General features: G+C 46.1%; 1 long non-coding RNA gene across 3 annotated transcripts in view; it reads right to left on the bottom strand.

Moving 5' to 3' along the window:
* Window positions 1-2,498: 2,498 nt before the first annotated feature.
* Window positions 2,499-27,993, bottom strand: part of LOC138580626 (uncharacterized) — a 52,600-nt gene continuing 27,105 nt past the window's right edge. The window contains exons 3-7 of one of the 3 annotated variants that reach the window (XR_011304306.1): window positions 4,082-4,250; window positions 3,902-3,945; window positions 3,648-3,717; window positions 3,322-3,475; window positions 2,499-2,930 (exon numbers count right to left, since the gene is read on the bottom strand). This is a non-coding gene — a long non-coding RNA (uncharacterized lncRNA). The remainder of the gene's footprint in view (window positions 2,931-3,321; window positions 3,476-3,647; window positions 3,718-3,901; window positions 3,946-4,081; window positions 4,251-27,993) is intronic. The other 2 variants (XR_011304304.1, XR_011304305.1) reach the window with 2 other exon arrangements.

Genomic DNA, 27,993 nt, shown 5'->3' with positions numbered 1-27,993 from the left:
GCGTATTGTTTGTCTTTAACCTTAGAGCCTTGAAATACTGGCACAAACATAGCTTATCTGTAAATTAGGTGCCTTCCTGTCTTCCTGGGTCCTCTCGCCCTCTCTGCAGCTAATTGTGAATGTGCATCCATACTATTAAAACAAAGCACAACTCATGGCATATGTTGTTCTGAAATACCGAGTTACTGAGTAGAAATACTGACTGACCTTTTAGTTTAGAAATAACAGATAAAGTAGCGCAAGGAATGTTACCTTGTGCTAGGAACAAAATATACTCCTACACCCCACTCCGCTCTGCTTCCCAGACAGTAAATTCTCTGCAAGATGACGTTGAGTACTCTAGCACATGTTGCTATGGTAAAATGCCCACGTCTGTAGTTCTGTAGGTCATAAGCAATCATCACGTGATGAGCTATCCCAAATTTATCATGGTTTTCCAAACCTGTATATAATACATCCACTCCCCCCATGTTTTAGCTGACATTTTCTATGATTGTATACATGCATTGTGAAACTTGAGTCCGCTCAAGTGTAATAAACTGTTGTTTATATATTTGTTCCTTGTGACTGGGGTGTCTTCATTTCTTTGCAGTAGCCTCATACTTTTGGACAAACAGGAAGGCACACCAAGCAAGTGTATGTGATGGAAGACATACTTCTATGGTCCAGCAAGGCTCAAAAGTACCCCATGTGACAAAAATACAGGATGTGCAACACACGGGCACCCCAAAAAATGACAAATTGCATATGCGAGACCTGGATAGCTTCCGTAAAAAGAAAAAGTGTTACGCGAAAAGCAGTGGCACCCAGCAACACTAAAAATGCATGTGAATCCCTGAAACCTACAGTAAAGGTAGGAATAGAGGCGCGTGATACACAGGGGCACCCAGAGAAGGAAAAATGTGTACGCGATTCACTGTTAGCCTCTGAAAATAAAAAATTAGACATGCGTATGCGCGGAGGCAAATCGCCAACCAAAATAAGAAGTTTGTAAAGTCCCTGAAGTGAACGAATTGCGTGGCACCCCAAAAATCGCAGTATTCCACTCATCCATTTCCTCCCTTCGCACGTACGGTCGGAGTTGCTTCTACACGTACTTATGTATCCCACATTCTGGCATGCTCAATGCCAGATTGCAGGGTGTCTCACATAAGTTAAACACCGAGGGCCTTTCCTCGGATTTCACATGCCCACGCTCATTTTTTACGTGAAAAGTCCCATCACTCTGTTTCTGCCTGCCCATGGAATAATACACAGAAGACCCACGCTCCTGCCTCTGTGCCATTTTACCTGCCTTCTACTGCACTGAGCTGCCTCCTCCTAGCCATCTGCTACTGCCTGTCCAGTGTATGTGCCTGCTGCCCCCTGCACTGCGTTTGGAGTACCTGCTGTCCAGCCATTGCCAGTGCTCCTGTCCTTGGTGCTGTGACCACCTCAGCTGCTTCACCTGACTCCCACCGTGGCATACCACCACCACCGCTCCGGAGCCCAGCTCCAGGACCAACTTGCCCACCCACACCTGCCTCGGGGTGTCTGCACTGTCATCTTCAGACCAGGGCAGCAACCCCATGGTAGCGAGGCAGAGGGCTGTCAACTTCACTGCCAGGGAATTGACATCCTGGTGTAGAATGTCCTAGAGAATTATGATGCCCTTTTCAACCCAGTGATGCAACATGGCAAGAAAGGACGTCTGCAGATCTGGGACGGCATAATGGATGCCATCAATGTGGAGGGGGTGGCATCCCGGACTTTGAAGACAGTGCACTAGCGCTGCAAGGGCCTGAAATCCAGGACCCACAGCAAGGCCCTGCTCTACATTCAGGCCCATGCCACCGCAGAGATGCACTGTGTGCGCAGGTGCCGGCTGTCCAATACGAACAAGTGGGTCCTGGAGAAGTTTTACCCAGCGCTACACACCCACGTATGTGAGTAGCCTGAACATCTAGAGTCCACTGGTGAGTATCCATGTGTTGCTATGCTATACAGTGCATATGCATGTGGCTGCATGTTGGTGTGAGCCTCTTAGGCTTGCAGCAAGTATGCCTCTGAGACAGATGTCTGAGTGCCTGCCCCAGACATTGCTCTTAATGTGTGCATTGGACCATATGTATTTTGAATGGGATATCACTTGCATTGTGTGTTGGAGTGCTGCCTTTTAGAAAGTACACATGTATGGTTACTTTTGTCTGAGGCGGGCCAGTGTGGCAAGTGTGACAGTTGAGGTAGTGTTGCCCTTGTCATGTGCATTCATGATGTTCATGTGTATGTGCTGAAGATGGAAATGTGTGACTGGCCTTCACTCACCCCTGGATGCTACACGTGAATTTGGATGTCTGACGTAGTCATGGAGTGGGATCCAAAAACAAAGGTGGGGACCCCTACATGGGCATCTGGGGTGAGTTCAATATATACTAAACAGAGAGGATGCCCTATGTGCTGAAAAATTCAATAAATGTGTTTCAGAAAACGCATGCTGAGGACCAGAGAGTGTGTTCTTCTTAAAAATATATCATTTTATTATGTTACAATTTCATAAAATACATCATTTTTGATCAATTACAAGACAACAATTCATTTCCAATCAACATATATTTTTGTGAACAAAGGTTTTTTGTGCAAATAGGACATTTTTGTGTAAACATTTCTCCTATGTGTATATCACTAACACACCATTCTACCATTCATCTTCACAATCAAATCTAATTTGTGTAGAGACATTCTAAATAACTTTTACAGTAGTAATCTTCCTACTTTGACAGTCCACCATTATGTATCAACTATACGTATCCAAGATTATTCTAGTAGTATTCCTCTCATCATTGGATTTCCTTTTGTATAGTTTCGACTTGACATCAATTGGCCAGATTTTACAGAACCATTGGTCAACGTCTTCTCCAGGATTAGTGACTTATTCAAAGGCTTTATCAGTGCTACAACATATAAAACAACAACAACACCATGATTTAAAACATTAAATAATGCTTAAAAACATAGACACAAAACACTGTTAAAAACACGATCTCTGAGCTCCCTCAGTATGCTACCGTTATTTCATAAATGGGGAGCAAACTTCAATTTTGTTATAAACTCAGACCCAAGATGATCAGGGTTAGTTAACCTCCTAATGCAAAAAACAGGGGTAAATGAATTACCATTGTTAAAATTGGGCCACAAAGTCCCCAACTGTCTTAAAATAGAAACCAAGAAAACCCCCTTAATGTACATTCCTGTCAGTTCAAGCAATTATAAACCCCCAAAGGGTGCACCATACAGAAGGCCAGGGTTATCGATATCTTTAAAGCAAAGCAATCTCATTTGTACCTTTAAATGTCTGTTTAGAAAAAGTTTTCTTTCTACAGCTTTGCAAAAAGTTCTGATTCCTGTTTCCCACTCTGTCTTTCCACTAGCGTTCAGTAAGCGAGTGAAATATTTATAGCTCCACCTCAAAGGCAAAGTGTTCCGCTAAATACAATTCCTGTGAATATAGTAGTATACAATAGATAAATGTTAGCTGAAGCATAATGTGTCTCTAGTTACAAAAAACGGTGTTGTACCATATCTGATTAACAAGAACGGTATAGTACCATTATGCTTTTGGTCTTTCCAGTGCTAGTGTTCATTTTTGCATAGGAAAAAAGTCATTTTACCTTAAATAAGTTTCTTCCGAACTGGGGCACACTTGATTCCCTGCTACCGAATTCGCTCAACAGTAAATATCTACCAAGAGAAAGAGGAGGGAAGAGAAGGAAGAATAGTCAATGGACTTATTATTTCTAATGTGTGAAACTACTTATCCCATAATTCCATTTTCATTTGCTTAACATCAGAATTCGTCAGAGAAAGGGTGCTTTAAGTCTTTCCATTGCTAGTATAGATTGTTACATGAAAAATGTCATTTTACCTTCAAAATGTGTTCTAGCGCGCTGGGATACACTTGCTTCCCCGCTGTCAAATTCACCCACCAGTATTTGACAAAAGAAAGGGGAAGGTGTTGGGAAAGAAAAAGATGGATAGTCAATAGACTTAGCCCTTTATTTAGCATCAGAATTTGTATGTGAGAAGGGGTCCTAGGTTAGCTTACCTTGAATGCTGGCTTCAAAAACAAGGGCCTCGTCTACTCAGAAACACACGAAAAACGGCAGAGAAACAGAACCGTGGCAGTCAGCTGTTCCAAACTGGACATTAGGTTTACTTCCTGCTTCCTTTTAAAGGGGAACTTGCAATCTCATCTGCCAATCGCGCGACTGCTCCTTCAATCATAAAGGAGATAGAAAGAGGACTAGGCATTACCTCAGTCTAACCCAAGCTCAGGGTGCACTCATAGAAACAAAAAATCCACTATTTCTTCAAGATGAATTTAGCAAAAACACTCTCTAATGCATAAAGGTGGAATACGATAAAGGCTGAAAAATAAGGACAACCCAAGTTAGTCAAAAAATAAAAATAAGAAGTATAATTATTAATGTAGATTATAAAAAGGAAAAGGAAATAAATAAAAAAACGAAAATAGATTGAATAAAATAAACTGAATAAAGCAGCCCAGCTAGCGGCTTATGTTTGAAAATACACCCCTGGGGACAGCCCCCTTACACCCAGCATGCTGCACAGAGCCAACAACGTTTCATTAAATGGGAAAAAGAAATAAAGATAATAAAGAAAAAGAAATAGGTATAGAAGGGCTAACTACTGTTGCCTAGGAAAGAGAGAAAGGGTCTAACAGCTGTTGCCTAAAAAGAGAGAGCATCTCCTCTTAATCGTCACTATCTAAGAAGGACTTGCCTAGCGGCAAAAGGCAAAGAAGCCGATGAGTCCATATGTCTGAATGTCTATTGTATCATTAGGGAACAACAGGACCGCCAAAACCGGTGTATGATATTTTGCAGCATTACTAAAGACAGGAGTGTAACCATAGCAGATATATTAACTCCATTCCTCCTGCGAATTAAGCCCGTCAGTATAACCTTTGGTATGGTAGATCCACCATTGTTCCCTTTGCGAAAGCCTTTTTGCAGTGTCTGCTAGATCTGTGCCTCTTACTTTCTCAATGGCCCACCATTTTAGGGTATCATGGTTATGATTAAATTCTAGAAAATGTGCCACAAGCGGAGCATTAAGCTGTTTATTCCTTAGTTTTGATCTATGTTCAGTGATTCTTAATTTCACTTGTTGCGATGTCTTACCTATGTATGTTTTACCGCAGGAGCATACAATAGCATAGATAATGTTACTGCTATTACACGTAGTATGATCCCGCAGGGCCCAAGTCCTCTTATTGATAGTGATGTTTTTACAGGATGTGGTGAGGTTGCAATTGCAACATCCCCCACAGGGGTAATGGCCTAGAACTACTGGCATACACCAAAGAGTAGTAATTAATGGTTATTTGTCCTGTATGCTACTCCTATCTGCTTTACTGATCCAATTTTTTATATTCTTTCCTTTCTTAAAGGCAAACATAGGTTTGGCTTGGGTAGGTAGATTTAGTTGAAGCAAATGCTAATGCTTGGCTATAATCTTTGTTATCTTATTTTGATTTGTGTTGAATGTTAATGCACATACAAGTCGATCATTTGATGGTCTTTGTTCATTATCTTTTTTAGACAATAATATCTCGCAGTGTTGGTTCCTGGCTCTTTTTTTGGAGTTTTGAAGTAGTTTAGATGGCTATCCTCTCTCCTTTAATCTCTTTTCAATAATATTAGATTGCTTTCCAAAGTCCTCTAATTGGGAACAGTTTCGGCGGGCTCTAAGAAAATGACCATATGGGATATTGGATTTAAGCACCTGTGAATGGAAACTTTCATGATGGAGGATGGTGTTCCTATCTGATTCTTTCCTATATACATCCACCAATAGAACACAATTGGCTTCTTTAATCAGTAGATCCAAAAATGGGAATTCCTTGTTATTTGCCTGTATTGTGAATTTCAGGTTAGGATTTAACTCATTTATCCACTTAAAGAAGGCAAGATGATCGCCTTCTTTTCGATCCCATATTATAAGGATGTCGTCAATGCATCTTTTGTAGAATTTCAAGGCTTTTGTGAAAGGATTGTGGTCTGCCAAAATGTTACACTCTTCGAAGGCCCACATATATAATGTTGCATAATTAGGGGCAAATGCTGCCCCCATCGCAGTACATTTAATCTGTATAAAATGCATATTCTTAAAAGCGAAAGAAATTTTTTGTCAACACAATCTCCAAAAGCTCAACTAAGAAGTCACTAGGTACTGTAGCTTTGTCTGCCCTTTTCTCTAAGAATTTTTTAATTACTCTTAATGAGTCTAATTGCGGAATGTTGGAATATAAAGACTCAACATCAAGAGTGATCAAAAGGTCGCTACCCACGTTAAAAGGTAATAGTTCTACTCCCCTGATCACATTGGTGGAATCCGCTAAGTAGGTAGGTGTTAATCTGGCCAAGGATTTCATTAAAAAAGTCCAGATATTGACCAATGGGTTCTAGAATAGACCCACACAGGGATATGATGGGCCTTCCTGGGGGATTAGTTGTACTCTTATGTATTTTTGGCAAAATATATATTAAAGGAGACCTCGTCTTGTTAGGAGTTAAGAACAAAAATTATTTTTTGTTTAGGATACCCTTTTCTAGAGCTGTATTGCATAATTCTCTAGTGTCCTTCAAAATGGACTCAGTAGGATCACCTTGTAGTTTGACATATATATCATTATTGTTTAATTGCCTCATCATTTCTTCATTATACTTATGTGCATCCCAAACAACTATTCCTCCTCCCTTGTCAGCCTTTTTAATTACTACAGATTTGTCATTTCTTAAAGATTGCAGACATTTCCAATCTGTTTTGAAGAAATTGAAACTATGTTCTGTGTTTTTTTCACAATTTTTCTTTTCATAGATGGCCCCAAAGTCCCATAATACGGCTTTTTCAAAGGTTGCTGTCTCCTTTGAAATCATATTCAAAGTGGGGATAAAGGAGGAAGCTGGTTTAAATGGGGTATTAGCCCCTGTCATTTGACTATTCATTTCATTAGCACCAAAGAAATCTTTAAGTCTATCTTTACACAAGAATGCTTGTAATTCTATTTCTGTCTCCATCTGGCTTGGGTTCTTCATAGGGATAAAGGAGAAGCCCTTTTCCAAAAGTGAACTTTCTTCTAATGAAAGTGTTCTATTAGAGAGATTAAATACTGAAGAAGGTGAACTTACCTTCTAAAAGACTTTCTTCTTGTTTCAAACACATTTTGTAAAGGCGGTGGTCCTACCTGCTGAGGTGGAAAAGGGAGTTCCTGGGGAGGAAAAGGCAAACCTTGACCTTGAATATTGAACCCTTGGGGATAACTGTACGGGGGAAAAAAGGGAAGAAATTCTGGAATCCTCTCCTGCTTCCCCTCGCATGCCCTCTATTTCTCTGTCTAGGGTTGTACTGGTTGCCTCTTTGGCCCCTTTGGCTACCATCTCCGTCATCTGAAGACGTGTCAGAGAAGGTCATTCGCTTAGTTCTGGTGGATGCACCCATAGTGCTATTGTCTTGGTCCTTCCAATAGTGTAGTCCTTGATAGTCAGGGCTCCAATAGGGATATGCTAGCTCCTTGGAGAAATTCTTGATATCCTTAGCCAATTTTTCCATCTTTTTAGTTGTAATTTTGATGAACTCATTCACTTGTTTTTCTATAGTTTCTAATTTTTCTTTGATATTCAATATGGTTTTGTCTGTCGCAAAGGCTAATTCAGCTTTCTGAATTTCTTCTTCTATTAACGTACTCTTTTTTTATAGCTGTGTTTATCGTCAATAGCATCCAATCCCTGCTGCATTTGGTACCAATGCCTGAAAACGCATGTTTGTATTCTGCATCATCTACAAAATGGCAAGGTTAATTGTGAACCAATAGGCCGATAGGGATTATATTTTTCTTTAAATATTCAGTGAGAAGATGGCTGTGCATTTCTGTACTAAATTTCTTCTTTTTGAGCCTAATAATACTTTCACTAGAAATGTTTAGGTAATCCCCTGTGACATTGTCTACCTGTAGCTTCTCAAAATATGATGGCTCTTTAATTACCTCTGCCAATTGCTCTTCACTAAACCAAACTGCATCCGATGCAGCCATGATCAGAATGTTCACAGGACGCTTTCCCACTTCAAAAGAAGACAGGGTCGCTGTGAGGGATACATTCAAACCTCACTGCTAAGCAGAAAAAATGGTGAAAGCACCGTCTTCCCACACAGCAAAAGGTTGCTGCGCTTGAATCCAAAAACAAAGGTGGGAACCCCTACATGGGCATCTGGGGTGAGTTCAATATATACTAAACAGAGAGGATGGCCTATGTGCTGAAAAATTCAATATATGTGTTTCAGAAAACGCATGCTGAGGACCAGAGAGTGTGTTCTTATTAAAAATATATCATTTTATTATGTTACAATTTCATAAAATACATCATTTTTGAACAATTATAAGACAACAATTCATTTCCAATCAACATATGTTTTTGTGAACAAACTTTTTTTGTGCAAATAGCGCATTTTTGTGTACACATTTCTCCTATGTGTATATCACTAACACACCATTCTACCATTCATCCTCACAATCAAATCTAATTTGTATAGAGACATTCTAAATAACTTTTACAGTAGTAATCTTCCTACTTTGACAGTCCACCATTATGTATCAACTATAAGTATCCAAGATGATTCTAGTAGTATTCGTCTCATCATTGGATTTCCTTTTGTATAGTTTCGACTTGACATCAATTGGCCAGATTTTACACAACCATTGGTCAACGTCTTCTTCAGGATTAGTAGACTTATTCAACGGCTTTTTCAGTGCTACAACATATAAAACAACAACAACCCCATGATTTAAAACATTGAATAATGCTTAAAAACATAGACAAACAACATTGTTAAAAAAACAATCTCTGAGCTCCCTCAGTATGCTACCGTTATTTCATAAATGGGGAGCAAACTTCAATTTTGTTATAAACTCAGACCCAAGATGCTCGGGGTTAGTTAACCTCCTAATGCAAAAAACAGGGGTAAATGAATTACCATTGTTCAAATTGGGCCAATAAGTCCCCAACTGTCTTCAAATAGAAACCAAGAAAACCCCCTTACTGTACATTCTGTCAGTTCAAGCAATTATAAGCCCCCAAAGAGTGCACCATACAGAAGGCCAGGGTTAACGATATCTTTAAAGCAAGGCAATCTCATTTGTACCCTTAAACGTCCATTTAGAAAAAAGTTTTCTTTTTGCAGCTTGGCAAAAAGTTCTGATTCCCGTGGTTTCCCACTGTGTTACAGTTAACAGGACTCTAATATGATTGCTCATCACACTGCTTGTGGCCTTTCTATTGATGTGTGTGCATGACATGTGTATGTGCTTGTTGCTGTGGCATGCTGACATGTACATGTGCATGTGTGTGGACCATACGCAATTCATTGGTTGTGACAGTGGCACATAGTCTGATGTGAATGTCTGGAGTGATGGGCCCACATGTATCTGCATGGATTTGGATTGCAGGTCCATGTGTGTGGTGGTGGAGGATGATGGTTGTTCCCTTGACTAGTCATGTGAATTTTGGTATTGCTATGCATAAATTGGTGCAGTACACTGATGTTTCTGTTCTGTGTCTCCTTTTCCACAGTTGCATCTGATGAAGCAGGTGGTAGCAGTGCTGTGGAGCATGGCCACGGGGATGCCTCCACCAGGCAGAGGCGCAAGGCCCAGCCATGCCCCCAAGAAAGCACTTCTTCGGGGAGTGGCGTGGCTGTGGCCCCGCATGTGACATTGTGCAATGCTGCTGGGGGTACGTTCAAGAAGGTGAGGTGGGAATGGACTCCTCAGCAGCGGAGGGGACAGGTGATGCCACACAGGGGCCATGCATGGTGGAAGACACCACAAAGTCATCCAGGTTGGTGGGGGGAGTGGGAGGAGGTGGTCGTTGAAGTCCAGCCGATGTGGTCAGGTGAGGGTGTTGAGGTTGGCGTCCTACTGCAGTCCTGTGCCAGAGGCATGAGGCTGTGCAGGCCACTATGGAGGTTCCTGTGCTAATTCAAGTCCCTGGGCCATCGGATGCAGCTGTATGCACCTGCCGGGATACCTCCACCCAGACCCACCGCCCGATGTCAGCTGTGTCCACCCAGACCAACACCCCCTTACCATCTGGTGTTGCCATCCGGGACTACGTGCTACCCATGCAGGCCGGGTGGCAAGGCGCACATCCATCATCCATGATGATGTGCAGGCTACATGTAGTCTGCTTGCACATCATCACAGTGAGGTATGCCACCCCATCATCTGGCTTGCAACATGCATGTTCCATGTTGATCTCCAATGGCTGTTCACTGATGCAGCCCCCCACCCCCCTTGTCTTCCTCCTCTGTGCGTCATTCGTCCTCCAGGGTGCTTTCCATCCCAGATACCACCAGGTCCCCCTGTGCACCAGTCCCACCCACATTGCCAAGTCTGGTGGAGCCAACATCCCTGCCCGAGTTGGGAGTCCAAGGTCAATCGGCTGAGGTGGTCACAGTGCCTACCCAGGCACCAACAGTGTCACCGGCAATATAGGGACAGCAGGCACCCAGAATCAGGGCACGGGCCATATGGCCCCGGGCATCGTCATCAGCCCAGAGGGCGTACACACAAAGCAGGCCCCGGGCACTGTGGCAGCAGCTGGCAACCAGGAGGAGGCTACAATTATCAGGGCACAACATCCAAAGAGGGTAGGTGTGCAGTGTGAGGCGGGAGGAACACGTGGATCTGAGGGACAGGATGTCTTCCATGTTCCAGAGATATGGGCAGCAGATTGGAGCAGAGAGGCAGCGGACTCGGGAGGCGGGGATTGTGTCGGCCATGGCTGGGATTGCGCTGCATCAGGCAAGGAGGCGGGCTGCTATCTTGGAGGCCACTTGCAGGAAGCAAGGTAATAGAGACACAGATGCTGGAGAACCTGCAAGCCCTCCAGGCAAGAACAGAGGCCTGCCTGAGGAGTGATGACGTGGCGTTGGACTCAGCCCTGGTAAAGAGCCTGCGTGAGATTGGCGCGGAGGAGATGGACTATCCCACTCCCTGTGTACATAGTTTTTTAGGTGTAGGTCTCCTTTCTTTTCTTTATTATTTTTCCCAGACTTTTTAGACATTCCTTCCCTGTTTTATTGTATATAGTTCTTTAGGCTTAATGATTTATTTGTTGTACATATTTTACATGGACCACTTTTACCTTTATTAGAATTTTTTTACAAATATTTCTTCAATATACATCATTCTCTTTGTTAAATTCCACGCTTTGTGCAGTTCATTTGTGTGTCAGCCTGTTTGCTACTTCTATTTTTAGCCAGTGCATCTCTACATTGCAAGCCATGTGTCTTGTTGCGTGCATGTTTGTGTTTTGTTGTGGTAGGGATGTTTTTGGATGGCAGGATGCACATGTGCCTGACCTCGGTGGTGTGTCCATCAGACGAATGGGTGTGCACTTTGTATTTGGATTAACATTTACCTGTGCTGCATCACTCTGTGTTTGACATCAGCGTGGTTGAGGTGTTCATAGCACATTACTTTGTTATTGCTGTGTGAAACACATGTTATGCATACACCTTCACCAGCATGTGCAGTCACACAATGCCTTCTCTCATGCGTTGCTCATCCTCTGCCACTGGAATGCAGTAGTGGTACACATTTGATCATCCTGAGTGGTTGCACAATTCACCAGTCTCTGTGATAATGCTCTCTCTGACTGTGCTACCATCACCCATGCATGGACCCGTCATGTGATAGTTCCCTGACAGGTAGTTTGCCACCCAGCTCACTAATGCTCAGGCTGTGATACGCCTGGCCATTGTTTATGGATCATGCAACAAATTATGGTAGGTTTGCTTCTGTCGTGGACACACATTTTGTCACTGTGCTTTGATGCCTTTGAAATGTGGCATTGGCAGCATGCACATGTTTTTGCACTCACTTGTCACATGTGTATGTTGGGGGATGATTAAGTCCTCATGGATGGACCTCTGGTGATTCCAGTAGTTCAGGTTTGCGGAATACATGTTGGTGTTGCAATTCTTGGTCAGATGTTCTGGTGAGCAACAGACATGCATTGCAGTGGTAATGTGTCAGACTGTCAGGGTGCTGCTTGTGGGGGGAGTCACTGGTGAGGGGGTTAGGGGGTGGTGTCACATCTGGAGGGGGCTTCCTGTCTGTGGTGTTACAGGTGAGGGGGCCTGGCAGGTGGTGTCCCGTCTGGAGGGTACTGCCTGTGGAAGGTGTCACAGGTAAGGGGGGCTGGAGGTGGTGTCCTGTCTGGTGGGGTCTGCCTGTGAGCAGTGTCCTGTCTGGAGTGGGCTGCCTGTGGGGTGGTGTCCCATCTGGAGGGGCTGCCTGTGGGTGATGTCACAGGTGAGAGGACCTGGGGGGCGGTGTCCCGTCTGGAGGGGGCTGTCTGTGGGTGGTGTCACAGGTGAGGGGGCTAGGGGTGTCCCTTCTGGAGGGGCCTGCCTGTGGGGGGTGTCCCGTCTGGAGGGGCTGTCTGTGGGTGATGTCACAGGTGAGGGGCCTGGGGGGCGGTGTCCTGTCTGGAGGGGGCTGCCTGTGGGTGGTGTCACAGGTGAGGGGGCTGGGGGCTGTCCCTTCTGGAGGGGCCTGCCTGTGAGGGGGTGTCCCGTCTGGAGGAGGCTGCCTGTGGGTGGTGTCACAGATGAGGGAGCTGGGGGGGTGGTGTCCCATATGGAGGGGGCTGCCTGTGGGTGGTGTCCCATCTGGAGGGGGCTGCCTGTGGGTGGTGTCACAGGTGAGGAGGGTGGTGTCTCATCTGGAGGGTGTTGCCTGTGGGTTTCAAAGACAAGTCGAATTGTACAAACTTGTTTGTAAGTTAAAACTCAAGACATTTTTTGCTGAAACCACTCCATCAACTATGGCATCCTCAACAACTACAGAATACATCGAATTCAAACCTCACAGCACGTTTTGTCCTCCTATTAATGTACCATCGATAGACATTTTTCAAAAAATGGTACTCAACGATTTGAAGAAGATACAATTTCATGCACCCAAGAGGCACAACTTGAATAGGGGCTAATTGTCACAAATTAAAAATCTCTTTACAGATGAGACTATCACCATTCGACCAGCTGATAAAGGGGGAGCTATTGTGATTCAGGACACGTCTCAATATCATGAAGAATGTTTACGACAACTTTCAGATGTCAATACGTATAAGAAACTGTTGCATGATCCGACACCACACATTAAAAAGAAACTAGAAGAGATTCTTGAACAAGCAGTAGAAGATGAATGGATCAGCACCAAAACCAAAGCATACTTACTGACCACACATCCCGTAATGCCCCATTTATACACCTTGCCGAAGATACATAAACGATTAGACAACCCACCTGGAAGGCCCATAGTGGCCGCAACGCAAAGCATTCTGCAACCACTCGGGACGTACATAGATTTTTTTCTTCAGCCAATCATCCAAGCCACAACCACATATGTCAAAGATACCACTCATTTTTTGAGAATATTAGAAACAATAACATTAACTCCAGAAGACATTCTATACACTATTGACGTGGTCAGTTTATATACCAGCATTCCACACGATCTTGGACAGAAGGCAGTTGAAGCTCTACTACTACAAACAGCTGAGATTGGAGCCAATAAGGAATTGTTAATGATTCTTCTTGATTTCATTGCTAAAAACTCAAACTTTACGTACGATTGGAAATACTATACACAAATATCAGGAACGGCCATGGGAGCCACAATGGCACCTGCATATGCGAATTGTTTTATGTACCAATTTGAAACGTCACATGTACTCAATAACCAAAGATGGAAACGTCACCTCAAGACATGGGTTCGGTACATTGACGATATTTTCGGTACATGGGCAGGCAATCAGAATGAACTCCAAGAGTTTTTGGAATACTTAAATGGAATTGACCATCGTATCCAATTTACACTTGAGATAGGGGATCCCGATATCCACTATCTAGATGTTCAGACCATTATCAAAGACAACAAGATAAACACTACTCTTTACACCAAACCAACAGATCGAAACAACCTTTTGCACCGCATGAGCTTCCATCCTCCAAATACCTTGCGCAACCTGCCTTATGGACAGATGTTACGTATAAAAAGGATAGTGAGTGATCCAGAAGACTGTCACATTCAGCTTCAGAAACTGCAAGAAAAAATGCAACTGAGAGGTTATCCTGAAACAGATCTATCTGCGGCCAGAGTTAAAACAGATACACAATGTCGACAGGAATTACTTGACAAAAAACATGAAAGTGCCAGTCCGGATCTTGTGTTCGTAACAAAATTCTCCATACAAAGTAGGCAGATCAAAGCTATCATACACAACAGATGCAATGTGCTTACCAGCGACGAAAGAACAAAAGAACTATTTCCACTTCCTCCGGTTTTTGCATATCAGAAAAGCAGCAACTTACGCAACATGTTGGTTGACACCAGAGGCAGGGCATCCTCGATTAAACCAGACAAACACCCTGGAACATACCCATGTATGAGTTGTGGGAATTGCAACAACATTATCAAAGGCAACATAGTCACGCACCCACGAACAGGAGAAAAAATCAAACTGAAACAGCACGCCACGTGTCTATCAGAAAATGCTATTTATGCGATCAAATGCCCTTGTGGTAAATACTATGTAGGAGAAACATCACGAAAAGTTTGCATCAGGATGAATGAGCACAAATCGAACATTAGGAACAAGAACAGAACGTCGGCAGTTGCCAGACACTTCAATGACAATGGACACTCAATCACCCAATTAAGGTTTTTGATACTTGAGGTGATATCCACCAAAGGTCCTAACCGTGACATTAAGAAATGGCGAGCACAAAAGGAAGTTTATTGGATTGATAGACTGGACTCACAATCACCTAATGGGATGAACGAAGAATTAGACCTCAGTTGTTTCCTTTAGCATTCTTGAGTTACGACACTGACTTTATTCAGGTCTCTTAAATATTGCACACGAAAGTAGTCTTTATATGTCAATTCACATTCTAGTTATTTCTGATGGAGATTATAGCGACAGACCTTAAGTTACTATGTTGGGCGATTTTTGTGTTAGGCGAGAGGGAGATTAATGATCATTTTTGGTTCCCCTGTTTCATCCAAGCACGATTAATGTCAATATCAGCAGTTGACCTTTTTGTCTTCTGATGTATACCTACTTGAATTGAATATATAGTGGTTAGCAATGTAGCAAGGTGGTTAACCGTATTTGCATCCCATAAGTCCATATATGTCTTGCCAGTGACCAGCAAAGGTTTTTTCTTGCTTTCTCTCCTTTACTATCATCTTGATTTTTTCATACTATGACATTATGACTGTTTATGTTTTGGAGATATGGAGATTTTTGTAACACATTGTAGGTCCTTGTGCACCACGCAAGGTTGATTTTGAGTTTCACTGAGTATTATGAACTTTCAATCAGGCAGTAGAATACCATATTAGCATACCCCCGTTCACCATACCAGGCAGACCTCGAGTCCGGCACAGCATGATGCACTCGTTTTCAGACAGTAGCTAGCCTACTCACAGATGCCACACGTGCGCATCAAGATACATCCTCGTCCTTTTCTTCACGATTGTAGCGCCTGCTACACATTCCAGCACATATCACTGCTTACCATGAATTACGCTTTAGCAGGATAGCAAGACGTTATTTAAATATACCAGAACATCTATGCCGCCAGCATTCAATCCCAATTTTCTAATCATTATTATTTTCTAAATTTTAAGTTCTATTTATTTATTTACTCGATTTTTTTCATTTCGAGTTAGAAGTCATTCCATCAGGTTCTTGGGGGACGCAATAGAGACTAGACTTATTAACACAGGGAAAGATTACATTTAGCATGACCCAACAGTAATTATATATGTTATAAGATGGCCGCCACGTAACGAAGCATTGGGCTGTTTCCATGGTTACGCTTTCTAAACAAGCTGGAGAATCTAGTTATTCAGCACAGGACTCGCGCGCTTTCGAGGCGTCCTTCAAGGATTCACTCTTGTGGTTACTAGGTAAGTAGCCCGTTGATTTCACACGCTATCACAATGCACCTTTTAATCGCTTTCAAGTCTGTGCTAACCGCACGTACATAAGACCTGATACTTTCACTTGTATACATTTTCTAGCGCTGCAGTCTTCGCTAGCCAGCCATACTGAGCAGTTTTTCCGTGCTACTCTACAGTATAAGTACTGACACTGGATACACACCAAGGTCAGTACCTCTAGTTTATTGATAGTAGTTTTACAGCATTTCACATTAGCGGACAATCAGCTAATTTAGTAAATCCTATGTTTTCTCATTCATTTTTTCTTTTTTTCTTTTCTTCTTTTTTCGTACCTCCGCGACTCGGCACGTATGTATGGGCTATATTTCATGATTTTATATTACACTCATAATCTAAATGATGCGCTTTGTATTCTCACACATGTGACACTAACTTGATGATGATGGTGGCTGATATGATCAAATGCTGACGCGGTGAAAATTCACTGGCCTCATTCGGAATGTTAATCATGATGATATTGCACCTTACTGCCTACTTATGCCTTTGTTCTATTCACAATGTAACTACTGTTTACCATAATACTCTCTGTATGAAAACACTGCACCACTATTTTGAATGCCATTTATACGATGTATGCCTGACATATATACCGATGATAGGTTTTTGACACATTGAATACTACATGAGCTGGCCCTGAGGAAGGATATTGACTCCGAAATGCATAGGCCAATTTGGGCTCTTGTGACGCATCTGCTAAAACAGTGATACATAACTGTAGAGCACTAAGGAAATTAAACTCTATTTCTTTATAAATATTAACAGAGTATTTGAATGATTATTACCTCTGATTGACCGACTGAAAACAGTTATACCACTCTGTGGTTATTGGGAGTGCAGCCCGCACCGCTGGCCTCACGGCCTTGGTCCACTTTTTTCGTATACTTTAGCGTGCTACTTCACGGAGGAACCTTACCAGCGGGTTTGCACCCCGTCTTGAATCGCATTTACATTGAACTAACCGAATAACCAACACATCAACCTAGGTGGTGCACGTTCACCTCAACCCATTTGCCTGTGGGTGGTGTCAAAAGTGAGGGGGCCTGGGGGAGCGTCCCATCTGGAGGAGTCAGCCTGTGGGTGGTGTAACAGGTTAGGGAGTCTGAGGGGGTTCCGTCTGGAGGGGGCCACTTGCGGGTGGTGTCCCTTCTAGAGGGGGCTGCCTCTGGGTGGTGTCAAAGGTGAGGGGGGCTGCGGCTGGTGTCCTGTCCAGAGGGGGGCTGCCTGTGGGTGGTTTCACAAGTGAGGGGTCTGGGGGTGGTGTCCCGTCTGGAGGGGGCTGCCTGTGGGGTGGTGTCCCATCTGGATGGGGCTGCCTCTGGGTGATGTCACAGGTGAGGGGAGCTGAGGGGGTGTTGTCCCTTCTGGAGGGGGCTGCCTATGGGGGTGTCACAGGTCAGGGAGTTGGGTGGTGGTGTACCATCTGGAGCAGGCTGCCTGTGGGGGTTGTCCCGTCTGGAGGGGGCTGCCTGTGGGGGGTGTCACAGGTGATGGGGCCACGGGTGGTATGTATACTACAGTGGTTCATAAGCAGTAGAGGGGTATGTGGACAGGATGGGTGCAGAGGGTGTAGGGGGGAACTCACATTTTTGTAAGGAGTGTAGCCTACGCTGACGAGGGGGCGCGCTATTGAGCTGGGGTACAGGCTGGGCTTGCGAGGGAGGGCATGCATTTTCTTTGTGGTGCGGCCTGGGATTGCGAGGTGAGCTGAGCAATTTCTCTGGGGTGCTGCCTGGGCTTGTGAGGGAGGGCACGCGTTTTCTCTGGGTGCGGCCTGGGATTGCGAGGTGAGGTGCATGATTACACTGGGGTACGGGCTGGGCTTGCGAGGGTGGGTGTGCGTTTTCTCTGGATTGCGGCTTGGGATTGTGAGGTTAGGCACGCAATTTCTCTGGGGTGCGGCCTGTGATTACGAGGTGAGGCACTCAATTTCACTGGGGTCAGAGGTGGCGCTGAGGTTTGCCCCATGTTAGTCCTTTGACTTGCTTTTTGGTGTGCATGGGGGCGTGTTGTAGGCGTTCCTTAGGCAGCTTATTGTGACTTGCGCAACGGCTAGTAATGCGTCTTGGAATCCATTAATACGCGTGGCACGCAATATTTTTTCGGCGACACAGCTCGCGCAGGGTCCTTCTCGGCGCTCAGCCCTTGCATCATTTCTGCACCGGATTCCATGAATCGGGCCCTTTGTCTTCTCACTTTAATATAATGTAACAACTCAGAGAGGCACACATGGTGTGCAGATTTCAAAAGGGAATGTAATTAAAATTTGAAAGAAAGCATTCTTGATTAAATATAAAACTAAGATGAATATGTTTGTGTATTGCAGAAAAGGAGTGGTGAGGTGAGCATGCTTTGTTCCTAAAGGAATTGTCTATGGAAAAACTTCAATTCATAACAGGTGGTGGAGACGTGTCGGGCTTGGGTAGGCCATTGTTTGTCAGGCAGAGTGATATGACCCCACCTAAGAGGTCAATGAGGAACTTCATGTTGGGATTTTGGTCCATTATCCCAGTGAGCCAGTAAGCCAGAGAGATTATAGAGAGGTAGGTGTGAGGGCTCTGCATGGTTTGTTGTAACATTGGTAGAAGAGAAGGATGCTTGGAAATCAGAAGACTTCCCAACCAGTGGGATACCTCTTCTAGGTCTATAGTTACATGTCAGTTAGTGCAATATGCAGCATACATTTCCCAAATTCATGTTGGCCTCTTGAGAGAACTTGCTTATTGGGAAATCTCATAAACATCATTATAAGCCACTCTGTACAAACAGGAAATGTATGACACATTGTTCTGTGTGGACACAGAGATAGAGAGCACTGTGTCTATTGGGATCGTGGGATGGAGGGTTGAAGAGTGATAGGAAAAAAATAGTAGACCCTTGCATCCCCTTGTGGGGTGGGAAGGAAGTATGGTAAATTGACAGGGATTGAGAATTGGTGAAATTGAGTGACTATCCAACAGACAAGTGCCTTCTTAGAGCTTGCAGGGTGTGGGCAGATTCACCCACATTCTAGACCTTCCATCCTTTCCAATCCCATCTCCAACCCTCCTGGAGAGTCATCTCCCATGTTTGGTGTATGGGGGAGGTAATCCCATCTAAAATAAAAGGGAGATACAGTTCAATCACCTCACATGTACCATCAACTGGTCTTCTGCACAAGCAGGCAGAAACCATTTACACGTTTCTACATTCGCTGGAAGGTTTGCAATTCACGTTCCACATAAGCTAGTGTGCAGCTCACATGAGATTGCAATGCGTGTGATTTGCAGTGGCAGTTGCACGTTGCAGTATCCGTGCTATTCACTGCAACCTGGCACTTTGCAGTTGTGAAGCCTCCAATGTTAATTGGCACTGGTTTTGCATGTGCAGCATCCTTCCATACATATGGTCACTGCTTTTTTGGTAATCTGATATTTTCTAGCTTGTGTGCTTTAAATAAGGAGATGTTCATTAAAATAAAGAGGATAACTGAAACATAGAACACCTTTAAAATAGTGCTTTCAGTTTATGACAAAGTGTATTTTTGAAGTTTTAAACATGATTTATTAAATAAGACAACTAGTCAGCTTTATTATTGGCTTCGGCTGAATACTTGGCTATTTATTCAGTATTCGGCCGATACCTAATTATGATTTTCGGTACACCACTATTCAAAATCTCCACAAAAAAACAATTCTTAAACGTGTCCTTAAAGTGGACAACATTGCAACTCATTTCTGCGAAACCAGCACACTTATTGCACATGAGTGAACGTGATGGTTTTCTGTCTGTGCTGCCACCTGCACAGGTGACAACATTAATAACACAGCGGCCATCTGACTTCCAGTGTTGTCATAGTGCTGATAATGCTGAACCAACTCTTGCCAAGACACGGTCGTTTTCTTATTTTCTTTTTAAACTCTATGGTGGAGAGATGAGATATCATACATATTGACGTAGTACACAGCACAAGAGAAATGAAATTATAATATATCAAAGTGTAGTCTTGTGCCATGGGGTGGCACGCAACACCTGCTCTGCCTTTTCTGAGCAGTTTGACCTCCTCGGAGATTCTGCTCCGTCAACTCTTTCCCGGGACTGTTTGTGAAACCCGAGGCCAGGAGGATTACCTCTAACGGGGTGCACATGTGACCCTGTATGTCATACGAATCTATTTCGGTTCCCGCATTGAAAATGGCGGTGCAGGGAGCGACAGGGTTCATTCTGAAAACCTCCGTCCTTTTCGAGGACTAGATATTCCCACGAATCCAAGCAGCACCCGACAGCGATCAGTCCTGACACCAATTTAAAAATCATTTGTGCAAAAACAAACAACCAGGGGCTGGCCACATCCAGCACAACTGCCTAGCACATAGACGTAGGAACTCTTTGGAAAGTGTGGGTGAGAGGTTTTTGATGATGATGTTGGCAATGTCGATTATGTCGGACTGAGACAGAAAATGGGGCCTGGCACAACAACTGAAAAACGCAAATCTGCAAATCGTAATCTTTGCCTTTTTTGCAGCAAACTAACTGGCATTTTGTGAGGAACATCTCTGCCGTGGGGTGCATTGTGCCCACTGCCAGTCAGTAACATTGGCCAGAACATGTGTGCTATAGACTGAGCAGCTCATTATGGCTACATGAGAAGCCGAACGTTCCCTTGGCGCCACCCCATCACCAAGCACGTCAGTGGAACAGGGCAGGCGCGTAGGGAAGGAGCTTGAACTATCAATCGCCTGAGTTCAGTGCACTCACTGCACTCATGCAGTGAATCCGATCTGCTCTCGGTCTTGCACACCTGAGCACAGTAGAGATGAGCAATGGCAGCCACCATTACAACAACACAAAAGGTTGCCGATAAACCATCATTGAATTCCATGGCTTGCGCCTGGATATTGCAGGCAATAGCAGCATACATTAGTCCATTCCACTAGAATCATACTTTCCCTGCTTCGTGGCGTGTAGAGTGACCTCTTTGGTGCCAGTTCACATTCTGGAGCCAATGTCATTCATCCCCCGAGAAACTGGAATGTATGGATATACAAAAAACCAATCTGGCGTGGATGTGTACAGATCAAAATGAAGCCCAGCATCATCAAACGGAATGGGCCACGGCACTTCAAGGATTGCCCAATAGGGCATAGTTCACTTAAAATGCTGAAATGGCATCATCCGGGTACCCATTGGGGCCGATTCTCAAACATGAATGCTAATGAAAAGAAGCACAGTGGATGCGCTTTTATTCATTTGCATTTCTTTGCTAAAATCTACAGATCACATAGGGCCTGATTCATAGAAATGTGCGCAGAAATCCTGCAAGAGCCGCGTGCCGAGAACAACACTGTGCAAGCCTGCGTGCAAAATAAAAAATGCGTGCCCGGCATATTCATGGAATTGTTTGCGCAAAGTAACCGTATTCGCAAGTCACGGCCGGAATCGCACCCGACACGCCCACATGCAAAGCATGAACAGCCAGATAATTGCGCGCTTCCCCGGGCGCAAATACATGCACCTTTCAATCAGTTTGTGGGGTCCCCCGCAATAAGACCTGCATCTCAGGGACCCGCCGCAGGGTCTCCTGCAACTGTTTCCGGCACCCCGATAACCTGCGTATGAAAAATCATAACTCGGTCTTAAGTCAGAAAATCTGCATACGAAACCCCTTAAACCATTCCTGCATCACTCTACACTGCTTACGCACACCCCTAAGCTACATCGAAACCCCGGTTGAGTACATGCACCCTGAAATCCGACATGCAACCCCCCTCCGCGCTGCAAATCCTACGTGCAGGTGTACCTTCGCCTTCGGGTGGCAGATCATATGAAGGACTTGCGTGGCCATTTCCCGGCTAAGAAGTTGCGCAAGAGCATCCATGAATACGTCTCGTGGCATGCAATTGTGGGCGTGCGAAGGACTGCCTGCAGGCCGTCCCTCGGAACGCCCACTTTTGAGCAAGTTCTTCCCCATTTCTACTGTTCCATCCCCTTCCTAGCACTCTGCACAAGCCATACCCACACTCTGCGTGTAGTATTGTGGAAGGTCCTCAACAGCTCACAGAGATGTGCAGAGCCTGCCCGAACTCCACCCAAGTCCAGGAAAGGTACCACACACTCAATTCCATGAATCAATGAACACTGATTTGCATGCAGTTTGGCGCACAAGTACCCTTTTTTCCACGCAAATTATTCCATGAATCGGGCTCCTAATCCACAAAGGTAACCTGTGAATTTCTTGAGAGCTGTGCTGTACCACAAAAGAAGTGCTGGCCAGCCCGCTTGCATACATTAGTGTAGGGGGCGGGCTCCTAACACTTCTCTATGACAAGTTCCCAGCACCCAAGCTGGTGCTGTGAGCACATTTCATAGTGGCAGACCATTCAAGGTAAGGTACTGTTCCACAGGATTGACCTTGTCTTGCAATGCTCACCTCACAGCTAATGTGCATTTCTAGATACAGGATGTGCTTTTGAGCAAAGGGGGAAGAACAAGGTATTTGAATAACCTTTGAAGATAGGGTGCATCCTTTTTTGGTGCACATGATGAGATGCAGTAGCGCATCTCATATTTTGCACCCATAAACGTTTTGATAATCTGCCCCATATTAGAACTTTGAGGTACACTTCCTATCAGCAGGGCTCAAGTCGAGTGTACACGAGGGGGAACGGAGTACCACCACTTTTTACAGAGGGCACCTTGATATGCTAATTTCTGGTGCACCACATTCAATTGGTCTGTTAATGAGTCCACCCACTTTTTTAGGACTTGACCCCTGCATACCAGGGCATGTTTTTAAATTAAATTATATCGAGGCTCTCTTGCCTTTAATCTGTCTGTGTATTCCTCTTATTACGTTTGTATCTCCTTTGTTCGAACTCTTCGTACCTAGGGAGTGGGGCTAGGGGGATTTCATCGAATATGAGGCGATTATATGTTATATAATAAGGCATGTGTTCCAGTTCAACAGGTTTGTATAAAAGAGCTTAAAATATGTTATAAGTAATAGCTCCGCTGCCACTGATTTTCGACACCCTATTTTACAAGGCATTGCGATTTTTAATATCAAATATCCATATCTTGAAGTATTTTGCATTTTTCACTGCTGGGTGTCCCCTCTATCTGTTCTCCCTGGTCAAGGATCCACTCTAAACAGCATTTCGGCAGAGAAAGGAAATACACTTAGGGGTGTTGACTCTTGTCACATAGCTCAGGTGTTTTTGGTGAAAGCCTCGGAAGCTGTTCACGCCCAGAGGCCTGAGGTATCCTGTGACAGTTGAGAAGTCTCATTAAGTACTCTTCAACGTCTGGGTAGCTAGCTTTGAGAGCCACGCCCACTTTACACACCAATGAAAGCAGCCACTCTGTGCAATGTTTATGAGGCAACAGCTGTGGAACCGAGGATGGCAATTAGCAGAGAATGCAAAACAAGCTTCAGGTTTTTGAAAGGTTTAGTTTACATTGCATATAGCTCACCCAGAGCAGCTTATGATATAGCCTCTTGTTTCAGCGAGGAAGTAGTCCCTCTCCTGAAAGTGGCGTTTAACCTGCAGGTCGCCGGTTGCAGTCCGGGTGGCGTGGTTTGGGCCTCTCGTCCTTTTCACGTTGATTTAATGAGCACCAATTAGCTGGGTCTGTTACACCATTTTCATGCTTACATTTTCTTATGCTAAATTTGAGCAATACACTCCAGAAATTAGCGGTTTCGCCACCTTGTAAAGGCCTCGGAATCAAATTAGAGGTCAAACCGCTACAATGGCCTTAACGAGCAGCCCAGTAAGATACCAGGAGCCTTATTTAGAGACTTATGGCTGACCCGTCGGTCGTTCAAGCTCACCATGAAACCAGTGTATAACGACATGTATGCCACAGCAGCATAAAGGCAACGTGTGATAGGACAGCAGAGACATATGTGACGGCGGGTCCACCAACGCTATCCCAACCTAACCTTTTCCCGGTGGAAATGACATTGTGCCACTTCCGGCATCTAAGTGTATACCGCTGAAAATAAATTCGTATAACTCCCGGAGTGCATGCTGGCGGAAATGAAGTCATGCCAGTTCCACCGTTGGAGTGTATGCCAGCGTAAATGATGTCTGGCCTCTCCTGCCATCCGAGTGTATGCCAGCAAAACCCTGCTGTACACACAACAGGCCCCATGCCACCAAATCCACCCGCACCAGGGAGGCCATGAGACATCCAGGAAGTGGCCATGTTGGCAGGAAGGCAGGACTCACATCGAGAGGTAGTTGTAATGCCAGGTGCTAATGACCCCCATTTCACAGACTCAGAACTGTAGGTGCTTGTGGCGTTGCCCCGTAAGGGCTGCGCACGCGGCGGCGTGACGTTGCACGTCGCCGCGTGCGGCTTAAATAAACGGGACGTTCCCGGAAGCGGGAGAGCGACCGGGGAGCCCGAACCTGATGGACGTGTGAGTGTGAGCGTGAGCTCTGTTGGGTTGGGGCTCATGGGCACGCCTGGGGGGCAAAGGACAGACCCCCAACAGTGGCGACGAGTGATGTCGGATGCCCGGGCCCGGCGGTGAAAGGCGTCCGGAATTTTTTTCAAACGATCGAAACGTTCACGGACGTTTCGTTTCATGCCGTGGCTGCGGACCGCACACGCGGCTGGCGGCCATTTTGCATACGAGGCCGCAGAACTTCTCGGAGCTCCGGTTCGGACCGAGAAGGTGATCCGGGTCTAATTTTTTGATTTTGTGGTTGCTGAGTGCATGACCTGCACGCCCATACCCAATTTGTGTGTTTTCATCAGATTTTGGGACTGTTACGTCGAGTGTAAGCCAGGATAAGGACTAATATGGGAGGGCCTGCTTAGTCCAGTCCATCCACGTGGCTCAATTTTTGGGACTTCTATACAGCAGTGCTTTGCTGCAAGGTGGCAACAAGGCACTTCCTCGCCCCCTTCATCATCAGGACACTCTTTTTGATCCTCTTCATCATCACGAGGTGGTGGCCGTTTTGGAAGTTCTTCGTGTGTTTGCACCAGGCTGTGTGTGGCACGGGGGTGCATCCTTCCGCATGGTGATGGTGGGAATCTGAGTTGCGGCCCCAGGTCTGGTAGTGGGGTGCCTGTGCGCTCAGTCCCATGTCCGACAGCGAACAGGACGGTGACACCGCGGATCCTGGGGAAGAATCTCAGGACGAAGGTCAGGCGGCCCAGCCTGCAGCTCTGCAACCGCTGCCACCGGGGAATCAGGGGCCTGCACCACAGGCACCACTAAGGGCACAGCCTGTCGCTCCACAAGGGCCCCCCATTATGGCTCAAGCTAGAGCCCAGGTGGCCCTGCAACCGATACCAGAATTCGATCCTACGGGCCCCCCGTCCAGTCTGGGGCCCCGATGGAAGAGGTGGGTGGCCCACCTGGACATGTACTTCAGGGCTGCTCGAGTGGATGACAATGACAGCATGGTAGCCACCATGCTGTACTCGGCGGGAGCCGCGGTTCAGGAGATCTTCGAGTCGCTGACTTCGGTGGACCAGACCTATGGTGAGGCGAAAGCGGCTCTCCTCGCACACTTCCTTCCACTTGCCAACGTGGACTTTGAGAGATTCGTGATGCTGTCGGCCAAGCAGAAGGATGATGAGACCCTGGACACGTTTTACGGCCGCCTACGCCGCCTTTCCCAAGGGTGCGCGTGGGGGGACGCGGAGGACATGATACGGACAATGCTGATCCAAGCATGCTCCTCCGGCAAACTGAGGAGACAGGTCCTCAGAGAGCCGGGAATCACTCTGCCCCGTATACTAGAACTGGGTCGATGTCACGAAGTGGCTGAGGCACGGGCAAACAAGATGGAAGCGGGTTCACGCTCGATCAAGGCCGAAGAGGTGTGCGCTGTGTGGCGGGGCGGCAGAGGAACAAGAAGGCCTGGTGGAGCCCCCCGAGACAGGGCAGGAAGATCGGGGGAGTCATGTCAGAAATGTGGCTATGACCTCCCCCACCCCACAGAGTGCCCAGCCGCAGGAAGAACATGTGGCCGATGTGGACTGCCGGATCACTTCTCGAGAGTGTGTAAGTCGGCTCTACCTGTCATGGTACCCAGAGGTCCTGCCCGAATCTGGACTCCGCGCCAAACCCGGCCATCCAACGTGGCCCAGGTGGATCAAGCGGAAGAGGAGGCTCAGGCAGAGGAGGCTGAAGTAGAGGAGGAGGAAAACATCTTCTTCGTCTCAAGCATGGGGATCCTGAAAGGCAAAAGCAGGAGACAGCCAAGGTGCGTGGTGGAGGTGAACCGCTCGCCTGTTCCCGTGCTGGTGGACACAGGGGCATCGGTCAATGTTATGGCGAGGGGACATTATGACGCTCTTGACCCATTACCGAACCTGTCTGTGCCAAGAGCTCGCATCTTCGCCTTCGGTGGACTCGAGCCCATACCGCTGGACGGAGCGTTTGTGGCGAAGGTGGAGCATGAAGGCTCGAAGATCAGAGCCCGGTTCTATGTGACCCCCATAAGCAACAACACCCTGCTGAGCTGTGCGGCTGCGGAGGCACTCGGGATAGTGAGTTTTGCGTACTCAGTATACCTGGAAGATATCAACGATCTACTGGACAAGTACGCAGCCCTGTTCAATGGCATTGGGAGAATGACCGGTGATCCAGTCCGGCTACACATTGACGACTCAGTACAACCAATTGCCCTGAAACACCGGAGAGTTCCTTTTCATCTGAGGGAGCAAGTCGACAAAGAACTGGACAACCTGGTGGCCTTGGACATCATCGAGAAAGTGGAAGGCCCAACACCATGGGTGTCCCCCATTGTCGTGGCCAGGAAACCAAAGCAGCCGGACTCCGTTCGCATCTGTGTGGATATGAGGCTACCCAACAAGGCCATAAAAAGGGAGCGACACCTGACCCCGACCATCGATGACATAATTGCTGAGGTACAGGGGGCCAGATTCTTCTCCAAACTCGACCTCAGAGCAGGGTACCATCAAGTTGTCCTCCATCCGGAGTCCCGGGACATTACTACATTCACCACCCACCGGGGACTCTACAGGTACAAGAGGTTGAGGTTTGGGGTATCGTCAGCTGCCGAAGTGTTTCAGAACATTATCCGGGGTGCACTTGCTGATCTTGAAGGGGTACTCAACATCAGTGATGACATTTTGGTGTTTGCCAACACGGAGGTGATCCACCTGAAGCGCCTGGCCAAAACCTTCGAGAGACTACAGTCATTGGGCCTCACCCTCCATAGGGACAAGTGCGAATTCCTGCGCCCATCAATAGAATTCTTTGGGTTCGTGTTCAAGGAGGGAGGGGTGTCACCCGACCCGCGGAAGGTTCAGGACATAAAGAGTGCACAGCCCCCGGAATCCGTGTCGGAAGTGAGAAGTTTTCTGGGCATGGTGACCTACTGTGGTCGGTTCATCCAAAACCTGGCCTCGAGGTCTGAGCCGCTCAGAGCTCTTACCAAGAAAGAGACTGCCTGGCACTGGGGTCCACTGGAACAGTCGGCGTTCGAGGACATCAAGAGCGCCCTAACAACGGAAGACACCATGGCGTTCTTCGACCCGGCGCTACCCTCGGAGATCGTGGTCGACGCCAGTCCGTTTGGCCTGGGGGCGGTCCTGACCCAGGTGGACCGGGATGGAAACCTCCGGTCCGTAGCATACGCCAGTAAGGCGCTCTCGGAAACGGAGCAGCGGTACTCCCAGATCGAGAGGGAGGCCCTGGCGGTCTTGTGGGGATGCCGACATTTTCGCTTCTATGTGCTGGGGCGCCCGGTGACTGTGGTGACTGATCATAAACCCCTGCTCCCGATTCTGGCGGGCTCGTCATCAAAGCCCCCGGCCAGAATTGAGAGATGGATGCTCGCATTGCTTGAGTACGGGGTCACGCTGGTATACCGGCCAGGTGCCAACAATGCAGCGGACTTCCTTTCCCGTCATCCCGGAGTGCGTGG

This window comes from Ambystoma mexicanum, chromosome 3p, assembly GCF_040938575.1.
Source record: "Ambystoma mexicanum isolate Mex_15411 chromosome 3p, UKY_AmexF1_1, whole genome shotgun sequence".
NCBI lineage: Eukaryota > Metazoa > Chordata > Amphibia > Caudata > Ambystomatidae > Ambystoma > Ambystoma mexicanum.
This window is presented reverse-complemented; position numbering and strand designations above follow the sequence as displayed.